The sequence below is a fragment of the Marmota flaviventris genome, chromosome 10 (assembly GCF_047511675.1).
Source record: "Marmota flaviventris isolate mMarFla1 chromosome 10, mMarFla1.hap1, whole genome shotgun sequence".
NCBI lineage: Eukaryota > Metazoa > Chordata > Mammalia > Rodentia > Sciuridae > Marmota > Marmota flaviventris.
Window position 1 is genome coordinate 73351699 of NC_092507.1, and position 15585 is coordinate 73367283.

General features: G+C 33.8%; 1 protein-coding gene across 2 annotated transcripts in view; it reads left to right on the forward strand.

Annotated features, from left to right (window-relative positions):
* The window catches only part of Hs2st1 (heparan sulfate 2-O-sulfotransferase 1), a 175568-nt gene that overhangs the window by 71927 nt on the left and 88056 nt on the right, over positions 1-15585 (forward strand). The gene's annotated exons all lie outside the window — the stretch shown is intronic.

Below are 15585 nucleotides of genomic sequence, written 5' to 3' on the forward strand. Positions count from 1 at the left end.
TGCCTCATAAGTTTTGAAGAATACTTGATTGGTTATAGCTATTTCTTAGAGATAAAATTAAACCAAAAACTGTGTAGCATTTATTTTTTCTGTTTTGTGGTAGGTATGAAATTAGTTGGGGCAAAGATTTAGGAGGAAAAAAGTGCAATAATGTTTATAGAGTCTTGAAGTTGGATGGAAGCTTATCTTTAGTATTCATACTAGATGAGATTTTATATGCAGTAAACCAAATTTGAAAAATAATTTTTGAGAGGCTAAGTGTATACAGCTCAGTGGTAGATCACTTGCCTAGCTTGTGTGGTGGCCTGAGTTCCATCCCAGGGCACTACAAAATGAGTGAATAAATAAGTAAGTAAAAAACTACTTTTTGATTACTTATAGTATTCACAAATAAAAGATATTGAGGTGTTTTTCTCCTTTTTATGGAATAACACTACAAAATTGAGTGCTTATATTACCATTGACCCATTTTATCAAATGAGCTCAGGTATGCATATTCTGGTTTGCATTAGAACAAAAAAAGTCGAATTTTGTATTTATTTCTATGCTTTTCTGTCAAACTTTGTTTGATGCTGTTACCTTTATAGACATTGTCAAACATATAATTGTTTTTTAGTCAGCAGCCAGTGTTTTGTATTTTTCAGCAATGTGGTTAAGGACAGTGTTCTATTATGCCACCAGACATAATTCCTTCTAGATTCAAAAAGATTGAATAATTGCTAATACATAATAACATTTAACTTTTTAAGATTTTGTTATGATTTGATATGAGGTGTCCTTCTTCCTCCTTTATGTGTTAATGTTCAGTGGGTAAATGATCAGATTATAAGAGTTGTAACCTACTCAGTGGGTTAATCTGTGTGATGGATGAATGATTTGAAAGGGCTACTGTACTGGGTGATAATCTATAGGCAAGCAGGGTATGATGGAAAGAAGTAGGTTCTGGGGTGGGGGGTGCCTTTAGGGTTTATATTTTGTCCCAAGTACCTTACTCTTTGCTTGCTGGCCACTATGAGCTGACAGCTTTGCTCTATCATGCCTTTACCTACGGCCCAAAGCAATGAAGTCCAAGGACCATGGATTGAGACCTCAGAAACTGTGATCCCAAAATTAACTTTTCCTCCTCTAAGTTATTCTTGTCAGGTATTTTGGTCACAGGAATGGAAAACTGACTAACAGATGTAATATGGTTATATGTCATTATTTAATAAGGAGATAAATGCATAAATAATATAAATATTATTAATTTAAATTAACATAAATATATAAATATTATTTATAAGGTTTTATAAAAGGAATATTTACTTTGTATCTGAAGAATGACTAAATAAAATTTTATGTACCAATTTGAGTGTGTTCCCTGAACTATTTCAATGCATAGTTTGATAAAAGAATAGAAAATAAAAGTATCCTTTCTAACAGTATTGGCAATGGACTCAGGATGAACAGTAAAGGTGTTACAGATAGATAAGAATTTCAAAGACTATTAAGAGCTACAATGAGATTTAGAAGTCACATAGTCCACCAGTATAGAAATCCATTCCATATTGTTTTTGATGGACAGGAATCTATTCTCTATCTAAAGTTTCTAGAAATGGTGATTTTAGTAAAGGATAATATATTTCAGTTTTTAAATATATCTTAACTATTAAAAACGATTATTGGAAATGATTAGTTGAGCTAAAAGTACTTTTTATTTTCCATTCTGTGGTCCTGGTTGTGACCTCTGGAATTAAAATTTCAGCCTTATCTAATCTGGCCTCCCCAGGATGTCATTTGGCATATTTAAAGATATTATTATGTCTCTTTAGTATGCTTTTTTTCCCCTTTGCACCAGTATCTTTTTAAGTTGGTAAATTTTGTTTAATAAATCTCAAATTCAGAGGGATTATCATAATATGAATTTCCTTTTGCCCAATAAGAGGCAGAATCCTCTTCTGTATATGTTAGTTTTGTCATTTTACTTTAGTTTTTCGTGTTTTATATCTTGAGAACTACTGTGGAGTACCTGATCCTGTAATTACCCTGAATGTTCAAATAAGTCAGTTATGATACCCTTATAAGCAAAGAAATTATTTCAGTCTATTTTTGTGCATTTAAATAATTGATTCTTAATGTTTAAAGATACAGCAAATATTAAGGTATCGCCATTGAAAATATTAACTACAGTTAAAAAAATGATATTAGAAGTTCAGTGATTAAATAAATGTCAGTGATTGACACCTTAGGATTGTAGTTCAGTTGTGGATTCAACAAAGAACTAATTGGTGTATATTTTTGTAGCCTCCATTAGTAATATAAACAAAATAGGGAAAAAAGGATTCTGGGAAGACAGTAACAATTGGGTAGAGGCATTAATGACAAAGTTTTAAACATTTGCCTCTAATGTTTTTCTAAACCACTCAGAAATTATACAAGTGCAAGATAATTTGTAGTGCTCTTTCATTGTAAATCATTTGTTGGATATTTGATCATTCAGATGACTTTAGTGGCATGTTTAAAAGATTCCCTTTTACAAGGTGAACTGAGATGTTCTTAAAAAAAGTAATTAGTGAAAGACCTCATGTGTCGATTCTTATTCTCCTAATCATGTTACCAAAATTTGGTGTATTTGGAAGAATTCTCCAGTGAAATAACTTTTTTCCTACAAGTAAAACTTTGGAAAAAAATGGATTTCTGTTAGCAATTTTTTGAGCAGTGGAGATTCTTTGCTTTTTTTTTTTCCCTATGTAAGGAATATCCTATTACATATTTGATTTTGTGTAAAAAATAGGAATTTCATTTTATTTTTAAAATTTTTTAAAATTTTATTTATTTTTAATTGATTTTTTAATATATGATAGCAGAATTACAATTCATATTACACCTAGAGCACAATTTTTCATATCTCTGGTTGTATATAAAGTATATTCACACTAATTTGTGTCTTCTACATGTACTTTGGATAATGATGTTCATCACATTACACCATCATTTCTAACCCCCCGGCCCGTTCCCTTCCCTTCCCACCTCTCTGCCCTATCTAGAGTTCGACTATTCCTCCTGTGCTCCTCCTCCCTATCCCCCTATGAATCAGTCTCTTTATATCAGAGAAAACATTCAGCATTTGTTTTTTGGGGGTTGGCTAACTTCACTTAGTATTGTCTTCTCCAACTCCATCTATTTACCTGCAAATGTCATGATTTTATTCTCTTTTATTGCTGAGTAATATTCCATTGTGTATATATGCCATTTTTTTTTTATCCATTCATCTATTGAAGGGCATCTAGATTGGTTCCACAGTTTAGCTATTGTGAATTGTGCTGCTATAAACATTGATGTGGCTGTGTCCCTGTATCATGCTGTTTTTAAGTCCTTTGGGCAAGACCGAGGAAAGGGATAGCTGGGTCAAATGGTGGTTTCATTCCTAGTCATATTTTAAATATTAAGTAGAATGGAAGATATTCTTAACTTGTTATGAAACTAAATTTTATATAAACATTTTAATGAAATTCTTGGATTACAATTGGTAGGTTTTTTATAATAGGCTATTTTGCATCCCAGTGAAATTTGAGGAAATGCTTAGTGGTTTTTTTTGTAATGTTTTCTATTACCTTGAAATGCATTACTAATGCCTAGGGATAGTAGTGAATTAATGAAAAATTTTAGCATTGACATAATGTACTCAGCTTATTTTTTGCTACATGATATTTAGAAGACATTTAGTACTGCTGTGAGCCTTCAGAGTTGCTGAGTTAGTTCACTATTATAGCACAAGCCAGATATTTAGGGAATCATTTATAAAAGGCATCAAAGTAAATAATGAACACAGAACATTTAGAAGTCAAAGGGACCTGGTTTGCATACATAGACAGTGCCTGCCAACTGATTGATGAGGCCTATTACTCTGAGATTGTATTTGTTAAGGGAATACTTCAGTTATTATATGCAAATACAATAGCCAAAATCATTATAGATTTTAGTTAAGTAGAATGGCCAAGGTGAAAATTCTGAATAAAATAAATTAAATCATTTCTTTATATTGATTCATTCATTCCACATGAAATTATTAAAGTTTAAGATTGCTACTTAAGACTGGGGTTGTGGGTCAGTGGTAGAGTGCTTGCCTAGCATGCATGAGGTACTGGGTTCAATTCTCAGCTCTGCATATAAATAAATGAATAAAATAAAGGTCCATCAACAACTAAAAAAAAAAATTGTAAAAAAAGATTGCTACTTAAGGTCATGCTATGAATATTCTAACTACCAACTAAAGTTTCCATCTATTCAGTTGGTTCTTATTAACATTTCTATTAAAGTTGACCTTCAGATATGTGATAAGATACTAGTTTAATCCCTTTATTAGCAATAATGAGTTATTATTGGCATCGTTTTATTTAATTCTTCTAGTGCTTAGAGTCATTGTATGGTTGCTAGTACCTTTTTCCTCTGCAGTATGGATTGAGTGAAATCACTATCTTATGAAAAGTGTTTTAGACTGGGGCTTTTAAAGTAATTGGATGATGGTTTCCTTTGCATAGGAAGAATTCTTTTTAAACAATTACATAAGGGCTGGAAATGAAACTCAGTGGTAGAGTGCTTGCCTACTATGCATGAAGCCCTAATTATAATGATCCAAGTAATGGGCGCGTGCGCGCGCGCGCGCGCGCACACACACACACACGCACACACAAGACATCAAGCTAGAAGGCATTAAAGATTAGAAAATTACTGTGTACAGTATTGCTGGTGTCCAAATGGTTGCTACTACCTCTGTTATACACAATGTGTATTGTTTTCCCATCCCCTAAAAGTGCATATGATACAATAAGCGTAATTATTGAATTCCCATAATCTTTGGAAAGTAGGAAGAAAAGGTAAGTGGGCTAAAACTAAATGCAATCTCAGACATTGAGGAAGTAGCTAAGAAAATGGGAGTAGGTGGTCTTGCTATTGTGGTAGCCTCCTGACATACAGTGGGCTAGTACATGTGAACGTAGAAACCGTATTTCATTTTTTACGGTTGCCATGGAGATCATACACACACACACACCATGTAACATTTTTAATGTCTGTATATTTATAATACTCAGCATTTTTTCTTCTTCTCCATAAATCAGGGTGTATTAGTCAGCTTTTGCTAAATTGTGATAGCAGACAACTCCAAAATTGCAGTGGCTTATTTCTTTTCATATTATTTATACAGTATCTGCTGTGACTGCTCTGTGCTCTCACCATTCTGAGACCTAAACTGCAAGATAGGGGGAAAAATGATGGGAGAACTTGTCTGATGGCTCTTAAAACTCCTTTTTTTTTTTTTTTTTTTTAATATTTATTGTTGGTTGTTCAAAACATTACATAGTTTGCTCTTAAAACTTCTGCTTGGAATTGGCATGGGGCACTTTTACATTTCATTGGTAAAGGAGGTCAAATTGATAGTCCTTCTATAGGATAGGCTCAGGATCACAAATATTAGAACTGAATATAATCTATCATGTAGTGGTCAACATTTCTCTCTCTCATCTTCTATTAACCTTTGCCCACACTCTTACTCTTTATGGTGAAGAAGTACAAATTTTTTTTTAGTTGTATGTGATTCTTGATTTTCTTCTTAATTTCTGTTTACATATTAGAAAATAGGAATTAGGAAGTAACATTAAAATTGGTGACCCTGGTAATTATAGAGAAATCAATTTGCATAGTTTATCATGCCATTCATACCCATCTGATGACTTCATCTAGTTACTACAAAAAGAAAGTTAACAGTAGTGTAACTTATAAAAAAATAATCTGTCATCTTCTCCTCTTGTATAGAGTAACTTTCTGATGATTAAGGAAACAATAGAGAAACTTGGAACAACATATTGTACATGTTTGTATCTTGTGTTGGTATTTTCATAAGTAGACTAAAAGTAGAGGTTTGCTTTTGTATTCATATGACTATAAATGTGAAATCTTTTGAACTACCAAAGATTTTAAAGTAAGAGTTCTTATTTAAAGTTGAATAAAAGCACATAAAAGCACAGATTTCCATACCTTCACTTTGAAAAAGTAATAAACAATATATATAGTTATTTTTACTGTTAGGTATTTGTTTTTTGTGTTGCCTTCAAAAAGTTAACCTGAATTCTCCATTTAATTCTTAGTTACTCTGTAGAAACATTACTGTGACTATGTGAACTAATGTTGGTGTATTGTGTTTGTATCATAACAAAATATTCTGCCTGTTCCTGATCAAAATGGATGATATTTTTACATAATGTTAGTCAAGCATTTGTTCTTAGCATTTGTGAAAGGGCATTACTTTAATTTTAGTGGGTATCTGTCACACAAATTTAGTAATAAACTGCTAAAAATACAAATCATTGTACTCAGGAAATTATCAAGGATAATTATAAGTTCTTTTTTGAAAAAAGCATACCTTTTAATATATCTTAATTTAGAGGCCCTATGTTATTTGTAGATTGTGGACTTTTGCTTTTTTAGCACCAAAATAGTTCTCTGCATTCTTTGATCATTTTCCCTCATCTTGAGATCCTCCTGTGTCAGCCTCCTGGGTTGCAAGAATTACAGGTGTGAGCTATTGTGCCTGGTTTAACTAGATAGCTTTTTTATTTTTTGTTTTGAGGGTTTTTTTTTTTAATCTTTCATGATTTTAGTTAAAAAGTTAACATTTCAAATGTTGTGTTGTAATAATAAATGCTGTGTTTGGTTCTAGACTAATTGAAACAGAATGTTGTTTTACTTGCTACAATCCTTTCTCTAAAATCACTAAATTCCAACACTCATTTTGTATCATTGCAGGTTACATCCTATTAATCCAAAATATTTGTGGAAAGTAAAATAATTTTAATTCATCTTACTTTTTAAATATTATTTTTAAGGTTTTGTAGCTTCTCTCAATATGCAAAGAATTTGAAGCAAATTGTGGGGAGGGGAATGGAGTCCAGGCTACCAAAAAAAAAAAAAAAAAAAAAAAGAGAAATGTAAAGATGAAAGGAAAAAACCATATATAAACCATAAAGTCCTCATTATTTATTGTAGATAACTTTAAGAAAGCAAAAAAAAAAAAAGTTTAGAAATTTTAAAATGGCTTTTGCATTTTTGTGTTAAGTATTATGTACTGCCTCATTAAGAATGCTAGATTTTCTGCTTAGAATTAGAAACATTATTAATAAATATGAATGATGAATGCAAGGGACTTTTGCTTCTGAGATATGAAATTACAAAATGATGTGAGATAGTCTATATAATGACATAATGATAGAATGTTTTTCTTAGTGCCTGTCACATATCTAGTGATATTTTTGCTACTTTTCGTGGGGAGATATATTCATGCTCTAAATAAGAAAAAAAAAATCATGAAATAGATAAAGTGGTAATCCAATTAGAACACAAAATACCAAAGATTGGTTTTACTTTTACTATTTAGTAAATAAAATATAATTATATTAGCATTTTATGTGTAATACTAAAGACAGGCAGATGGCCAAGTTTATCTAGGTCATGAAATAATGGAACTCACAGATTACATCAGAAATTAGTATATGAATATTACCAAACTCTTGGTAGCATACATCTATAGTTCTTTATAACTAAAAATAACATGGCTTTACAGTTTGCAATACACTTCTATATGCATTGTCTCATTTAAGAAAACGCATTTAGAGAAGGATTTGAGAGTTTGTGTGTGGTCCCAAGTTACTTATTTTTCTCTCTTAATGAGAGAACCCATGACAGCACTTAAGAGTTGATGCTATTAAGCAGGATGGTAAGTTATACTGTTCTCAATAAATCAAATCCTTTACTAATTCTTGTCTTAAATTCAGAAGTAATGTTTTCTTCTAGGAATTTCACAGAAAAAAGATTTTCCTCACTAAAATAACCAACAAGGATCCAGAGAATATGAGTTCCAGTGTCATTGCCCCCACCTTCCCTTACCTCTGCTTCATTTGTGGCTACCTGCACATTGGAAATGAGCCTCAAACCCCTCAAATGACAATCCTATCAGTCGGAATAGATTTTCCTTCCCAGTTCTTCTCTGCTCAAATTGTATGTAAGCTTTCTTATACTTACATATTCTAATTTATCCTTAATAACATTGACAGTCTTTTACCTAGCTAGTATCCCTTTTTTGGAAGTTGTCTCTGCTTGTAATTTTTCAGTTTTGTAGTGTTATGTTTTACTCCCAGCAACCTGAACCTATCTAATACTTATGTCTTAGGGTCTTAACAGTAAGAACCTACATACTATAGACCTCCATAGTGTCTATAAAGTGAATGAAAAGTTCTTTTACTTTTTTCATGCATAATTTGTAGATGTCCCCCCCACAAAAAAAAAAAAAAAAAAAAAACATGATCAACATTTTATTCTTTTTTTTTCTTGATATTGGGAGTTAAATTAGAAAACACATGAGCTCTATCTGCCCTCTTAATAAACTTTTTAAGAGTACAATATTATTAACTGTAAGCACAATGTTGTATAGCTCTCTAGAATTCTATTATTTTTTGTGACTGAAATTCTATCCTCATTGAATAGCATCTCCCTATTTTCTCCTTCTGTAAGCTCCCAGCAACCACCCTTCTATTCTGTTTCTATGGGCTTGCATATTTTAGATTCCCCATGTAGTTGGTATTCTTCTTATATTTGTCTTTCTGTAGCTGGCTTATTTCATTAAGCATAATGTTTTTTAAGTTTAGCCATGCTATTACAAACGGCAGAATTTCCTTTTTAAAGGCCGAATAATATTCCATTGTACATATACACCACATTTTCTTTATCTATTTGCCCTCTGATAGACAATTAGGTGGCTTCTTTGTCTTGGTTATTGTGAATAATGATTCAGTGAATATGGGAATATAACTATCTCTTGGAGATAGTGATTTTATTTTCTTTGTGTACGTGGAAGTAGGAGTGCTAGATTATATGAAAATTTTATGTCTATTTTTTTTTTTAGAAGAATCTCCACATAGTTTTCCATAGTGACTATACAGTGAAATTGCTCTTCTTATTTCTCTGTAGCTTTTCTTGGTTTTGCTCACCTAGGGTATGACAGTTTCTTAACTGGATTCTGAAATTCTGATAAAGTTGTTTTCATTTATATTGTTATGTTGGTGTTTCTTTGAGTTAAGAAAGGCTGAGAGTTTCTACTGTATGTCACTTTAGCATTTCACTCTTAATCCTATAAGCAATGAACACTAATGAAGCACCTACTATATGCTAAGCTAGAAACTTGGGTTACAAGATAAGTCAATGTAGTCATTGAGGGTTTGGAAAACAGATTTATAAATTGTAAATAAATGTGAAAAATAGAAACAATTATTTTAAGTAACAATGTATAGAGGAAGGATATCTTCAAGAATGTGTAATTTGAGCTGGACCTTAAAGATGGAGTAGGAAGTTTAGAAGGGCATTCAAGAGGAAAAAATATTCAGAGTATGGGGAACAATAGAAATCTACTAATAGGAGATAGGGAGAAATCTACTGAGGAGAAGGAAACAACACATTTAGAGAATAAACTCAGATAAACTTAGAATAGTAGATTAGGTCAAGAGTACTAAAGTATTCATTTGCCAAGCTAAGAAATTTTGTTTTTTATCTGTGGCACAAAGTTTTCATTATTGTTTTAATATGATCAAAATCAACAATTTCTTTTGCATAATAATCCTATTGCTCTTATGTAGTATGAATAACAAAGTTATTGCTTTGGGGAGAACCAGTTGCAAAGTCTAAATTAGAGATTTGAAAAAGAAAGGTAAAACTATTACAGTGACCTTATAGATGGAAAAACAGGACTTGACAAAGATTTCTGGGGTGAAGCCAAGAATTGCCAACCAAATGAAAATAAGAATTAAAAGAGATGAGAGGTGGCTTAGGCAACCATACGAGATTACTAGAGGCATGGAAATGGAAGATAACATAGAAGCAAAGTAACAACTAGAGATTTTAAGATATCAGAAGTTGAAGCATTATGTAATAAAACTTAAATTTCTATGCTTGCTCTAATTTCCAAGTTTTGTGGAGACATCAAAATGAAAGAAAGCTGAGAATGAAATAAACAACTAATTAAATACTTGTCCAAACTGATTTGAATTATATGCCAAGTAAACTCAAAAAGCATTTATTTCACTCTAATGCTACTCTGCCTGGCTTTGCTCATTAAAGTTTCTACAAGAACATATACCTATGTTTTGCATCTTATAGCATTATTGTATTCTGCAGCAGATATGACCAAATCAGAAAGGAATTCCCAAATTATACAAAAAAATGAAAATTTTGTTATTTGTAATCAAATTTATATTTCCTGTGAAAATTTCATTTAACAGCATCACCTTACCTAGAAAGCTGACGGCCATTTCTCTGTTCTGCCCCTTACCAGCTGTTCATACTGAATAAATCCTTAAGCCTCAGCTATGTAATAAGGAGAAAAATAGTGCTTACCCTGTAAGATTGTTGTTAAGATTTTTGTGGAAAATTTTAGGCAAGGTAGTGTCCTGGGGATGACAATATAAGGTTAAAAAAAAAAAAAATTCTGTACAGGAAAACAGGAAAAAAAATTCCCAATTTTTTTTTTTTTTTTTTTTTTTTTTTTACTGACAGTTTTAGAATCTAAAAACTGTTCAGGCTTCAAATTTGTTGCAAGAAAAAATCCCCTGTTGATGAACAGCAAATCATTCTGAACATACATGTCAAATTAACAGACTCCAAGTTTTATTATGTTTTTGTTCAGTTAGTTAGCATTTGCTTTTTACTGAAATTTTGGCCCCAGTGTTCTTAATACCATTTGAAAGGCTTGACTCCATAAATGTGTTCTCTTTTCTTTTCATTCTTGAGTTTACTCAGTAATAATTGAATTAGTACATTACATATTGTTATATCATAGGACAGCCATCTATCTTATCTAACAAAATCAGCCTAACTTACATATTTTGAGCACCTCTATCAGTGTAGATATGAATTTTTCTTGTTTGGCAGCACTAAGTCCTAATGAGAGGTAGTTTAAAAATTGACAGATTTAGGTCTAAGATATGAGGAATTGTAACTTCCTTATGTACAATTTTGGAGATGCAAGTTGCATACCTAGTACATATGCATTTAATTATATTTTTAGTGTCTAGGGATAGTTAACTTGATATCTTGCTGAATTTGTTTTTAAAATCTGCATGGTAACATAATTGTCAGTGTTCCTTCAGAATGTTTGCAATGCATTGATTGATAACTTAGTTGATTCCTCTCATCACAGTTGTTATGATTTGGATATAAGGTGTCCACCAAAATCTCATGTGTGAGACAATGCAAGAACATTAGAGGTAAAGTGATTACATCATAAGAGCTGTAACATGATGAGTGGATTAATCCACTGTATGAATTAACTGGGTGATAACTATAGACAGGTAGGGTGTGACTGAAGGAGGCAGGCAACTGGAGGCATGCCTTTGAGGTTTAGAGTTTGTTTCTGGCGAGTCTCTGTCTCTGTCCCTTCCTCTTTCTCTTTCTCTCTCTCCTGGGAGGACGTTTTTGAAGGCAATGCCTTAAAGTCGCACATCTTCCTCTAAGTTAAAATTTCTGGATTGGACTGATAAAATTTTGAATTTCTGCCATGAAATTGAAAGTTAAAATCAGTGAAAAGTAATTTAGCTCTTTTTCTCAGTGAGAATGAGGGGTTTCCCCCCTTCGTTACTATATCTTGTTTTATCTCAGAAGTCAAAACTAAATGTGCCAACCCACTGGATAGAGCCACTTAAAAACAGGATGGCATAGCTTCCAGGAATCTTAGTTTATCTTTAGTGATATTTAATCTTGAGATCATTAATTCTTCACCTCCCATTAGAAACCTGGATGGGAAATCAGCTTTAAGGAAGGAAGAATAGTCTGATGCAACCTGTTGTCCAAATTATTTAGTCAGTTAATTAGTTATTTAATTCTTCACCCTTCTTGCTTTCTTTTGTCTCTTTTACATCCTTTCCCCTTTATTCCCTTTTCCCTTCTTTCAGCAGAATTCTCTTCTAAATAAAAATGTACAGAAACAGCACTATCGATTCTATTACATTGTGCCTGCCTCCCCTTCTTCCTCTCTTGTACTGGGGATTACACCCATGGGCACTCTACCACTGAGCTTCATCCCAGCCCTTTTTATTTTTTTGTTTTGAGGCAGAGTTTTACTAAGATGCTGAGGTTGGCCTTGAACTTGTGATCTCCTGCCTCAGGCTCCCAAATAGAGTTGCTGGGACTACAAGGCATGTGCCACCATGCTAGGCTACATGGTTCATTCTCTCTCTCTCTCTCTCTCTCTCTCTCTCTCTCAATGTAACATTCCTCTGAATTCAACCTAAGTTTCAGAGGGAAAACAAGCCCCAAATCAGAATCTTTAAATATAGAATTTTATCAGTCTCTTCCCCCACAAAGATGTCTTAAAGATGAATGGTTATTTCTTCATTATAAAGTTAGAGAAATGGAAGTTCAAGGAGTAAATTTTATCTAAGGTTTTCCCATTCTTGACTCATTGACTAACAGCTTATCTTTTGTTCCCAAGGTAAAATGTGTAGCAGTGTGCATTTCTAGTTGAATTTGCCACTCATCTGTCATCTCCATATTCATTCTTCATTGCCTGCTGTAGGTAAATGGAGATGAACCCTTTAAATATTGTACCTTTGTCAGCTGGTGTTAAGTTTTATCAGGTAAGAATGCTACCACAGTGCTGTTGAAAGAGGAGGAAGCTTCTTTCCTAATTCTGGAGTTGCTCCTTCAGTACACAGTGAGCAGGACCAAGTAGCTTCCTACTACATCTTGTACTCTCCCACCCAACCACCAGTTTGTCGCAGAGTATCTCTGCTGCCTGTAGCACTTGTACAGTGTTTGGCTCCTGCAGCACATGACAACTAGTAACACTTAGCAGCTAACAGCTTCTGAGTTGGGTGGGGTTTTTGTGATGTACTTGTAATGAGACATTTTCATGAACAGTTTGCCTTGACACCAGAGAGGGCAAATTTCTGGTAAGTTCTACTTGCACAAAACCACAGCAACTTCTGTGTCATTTAAAGAACCATAGAAATGGTCTTTTCAGCAAAATCTTTCAGTCTTAGGGATTGTGGCTACTCTTTATATCTGCTGTTTGTTTTTCATGTTTGTTAGAATTCTCTTTAATTCTTAGGAGTTAATATTTTGTTACTTTAGTAATGTGTTTATTAATAATTCTTTATGTGGATTTCACCTGTTTAAATTGCTTTGTATTCTAATTCTTGATTGGACCTTGACTGGTATATTGTGAATTCATTAAATACGTGGAGTCTTATCCATGTAAGTTATTAATTAATGGCCGCAGTCTGGCTGGGCACAATTCACGAGCCACTTGTCAAGCAGAAACAAACTTTAGTTTTAGAACACACACGCCGCACCACATGAACTCTTCAGGAATTCCCTCAGAGCCCAACTGCCACCACTGGCTTCCCACGAGCCTCTCAACCCCCCACTCCTCCTGCTCTTGAGGCCGATTGGCTGGGTCGCATGGGTGGAGCCAAAAGAGTCCCCCAATGAGCAGCTCCGTGGTCTGAAAGGGTGGGGAAACAGCCCAATGAGCATCACCGCAGAGGAGCCAATCAGCTGGAAGTTTGCTGGGGCCCCTTCGGCTGTGGCTCTCAACATCTCCCCCTCTCTGTTTAAACAACAAGCATATGGCTTAGGGACGGTGCCTGCCTTAGGTTGTCCAATACTACATATGGTCCTTACCCGTCATCAGATGAGCTGACCTCAAGGCGTCAGCCTCCTGTCTTAAGTTGGTACCATTGCAATTGGATCTTACCCATCATTGACTACCGGTCCAGCATACAGTCACAATGGGGGGGTGAGGTTCCTTGCCTCACCTCTGTTGGCCCCCAAATTTTAGCTGAACGACCATCACAAGCAGAAGGGAGGAGGATACACCAAGCCAATTGATGGCTCCTTTTGGAAACATTGTACCACCAATGACACCATCAGCAAAAATACCCTGGCACTACCACAAGTCGCTGTACCAACAGATAGTTCACAATGCATACAAATGATACATAGTCCAGGCAAATTCTGCAAGCAGTTCAGTGATAGCTATTGCAGAAGCTGTAGTTTGGTTTTATCTTTGTCTTCACTGGCACTGGGATGAAGATAGGAATTCTGGCAATAATGGCTAAAGAAAAAATTATGTAACATTTCAGCAGGCACTAAAAGAAAACAATTTTCTGAATAATTTACATGATCCTGAACAGAATTATTAAATATAATGAAAAGGAAAGGTGAAAGTAAACAAACAGATCTGTTAACCTCCTTTTTTGTTCACATATTAAAACAATCCTCAACAGCTGTTTCCCCAATTTAAATTAAACCATTTAAATCATGTGAATAAAAAAAAAATATTTGGATCCATTTTTTCATGAGCGCTCATCATATATGATATATGGACATACCCACATACAGACATACAACACAAAACACAAGTGTGCACACATAATACATACAACACATAATAGTAAAGGCCTTATAACTTTTTACAGATGAAATCTCCATTGCAATGTTTAAAAACTCTATAGTCAAAAATAGAACTGATCAGCAAAACATTAACCTAGGTCTGTATGAGCTCAAAAAACAAAATAGAACTTAATGATGTGGGAAAGGGCAATAATAAAATAGATATTGAAAAAAAAAGAATCCTGGTTTCATTAGCCTCCAGGTGTGGGAGAACCACTGTCACATATGTAAGGATAGCCAAACTGGAGTTCTGGATATCAGCTGTTATGGATTTGAGCCAAATCATCTTCTTTTTGGTCTGTAGAAATCGCTTTATTTAATCTCTGGAATCCAAATCGGCTGCTGTTCTCCCTGTGGAAACACACAAACAGACCTCTAACTCCAGACAATCACTGGGTCAGGACCTTAGTTAATCTCTCTGGAATCCTAATCGGCTGCTGTTCTCCCTGTGGAAATACACAAACAGGCCATGGTGAGCCAATCAGCTGGAAGTTTGCTGGGGCCCCTTCGGCTGTGGCTCTCAACAAATTAACATTGATTTTTTTTTTTTTTTTTTTTTTTTTTTTGAGGCTAGGGATATAGCTTAGTGGTAGAACATGTGCTTAGCCCTGGGTTCAGTTCCCAGCAACCCCTGACCCCAGTATTTCTTTAGATTAGCACAAGTCTGGAAAATATTTCAAAATAATATAAGTTCAGAACTTAGAATTTCAGAAGTATTGTATGAAGACACAAAAGGTGTGACTCTACTCTGTATAACCAGAGGAATGAAAAATTGTGCTCCATTTGTGTACTATGAACTGAAATGTGTTCTGCTGTCATGTATAACAAATTGGAAAAAATAAATAAAAAGTAGAATAAAAAGAATTTCAAACGTATGCAGTCAATGACATGATCTTATATTATGTGGTTGATAAATTAGATACCCATCTACTGAGTTAAAAAGCCCTTTCTTATAATTTTATGAAGCAGATTGCAAGTATCATCACTCCATTTCCTGTGGGCAGAAATTGCAACTCTGAAGTTCAAAGGGTATTCCTTAATATCTTCTTGACCATCAAATATTAAGTTCACTAGAACATATATCCTGTGTTCAGCTAAAACTAATGTGCA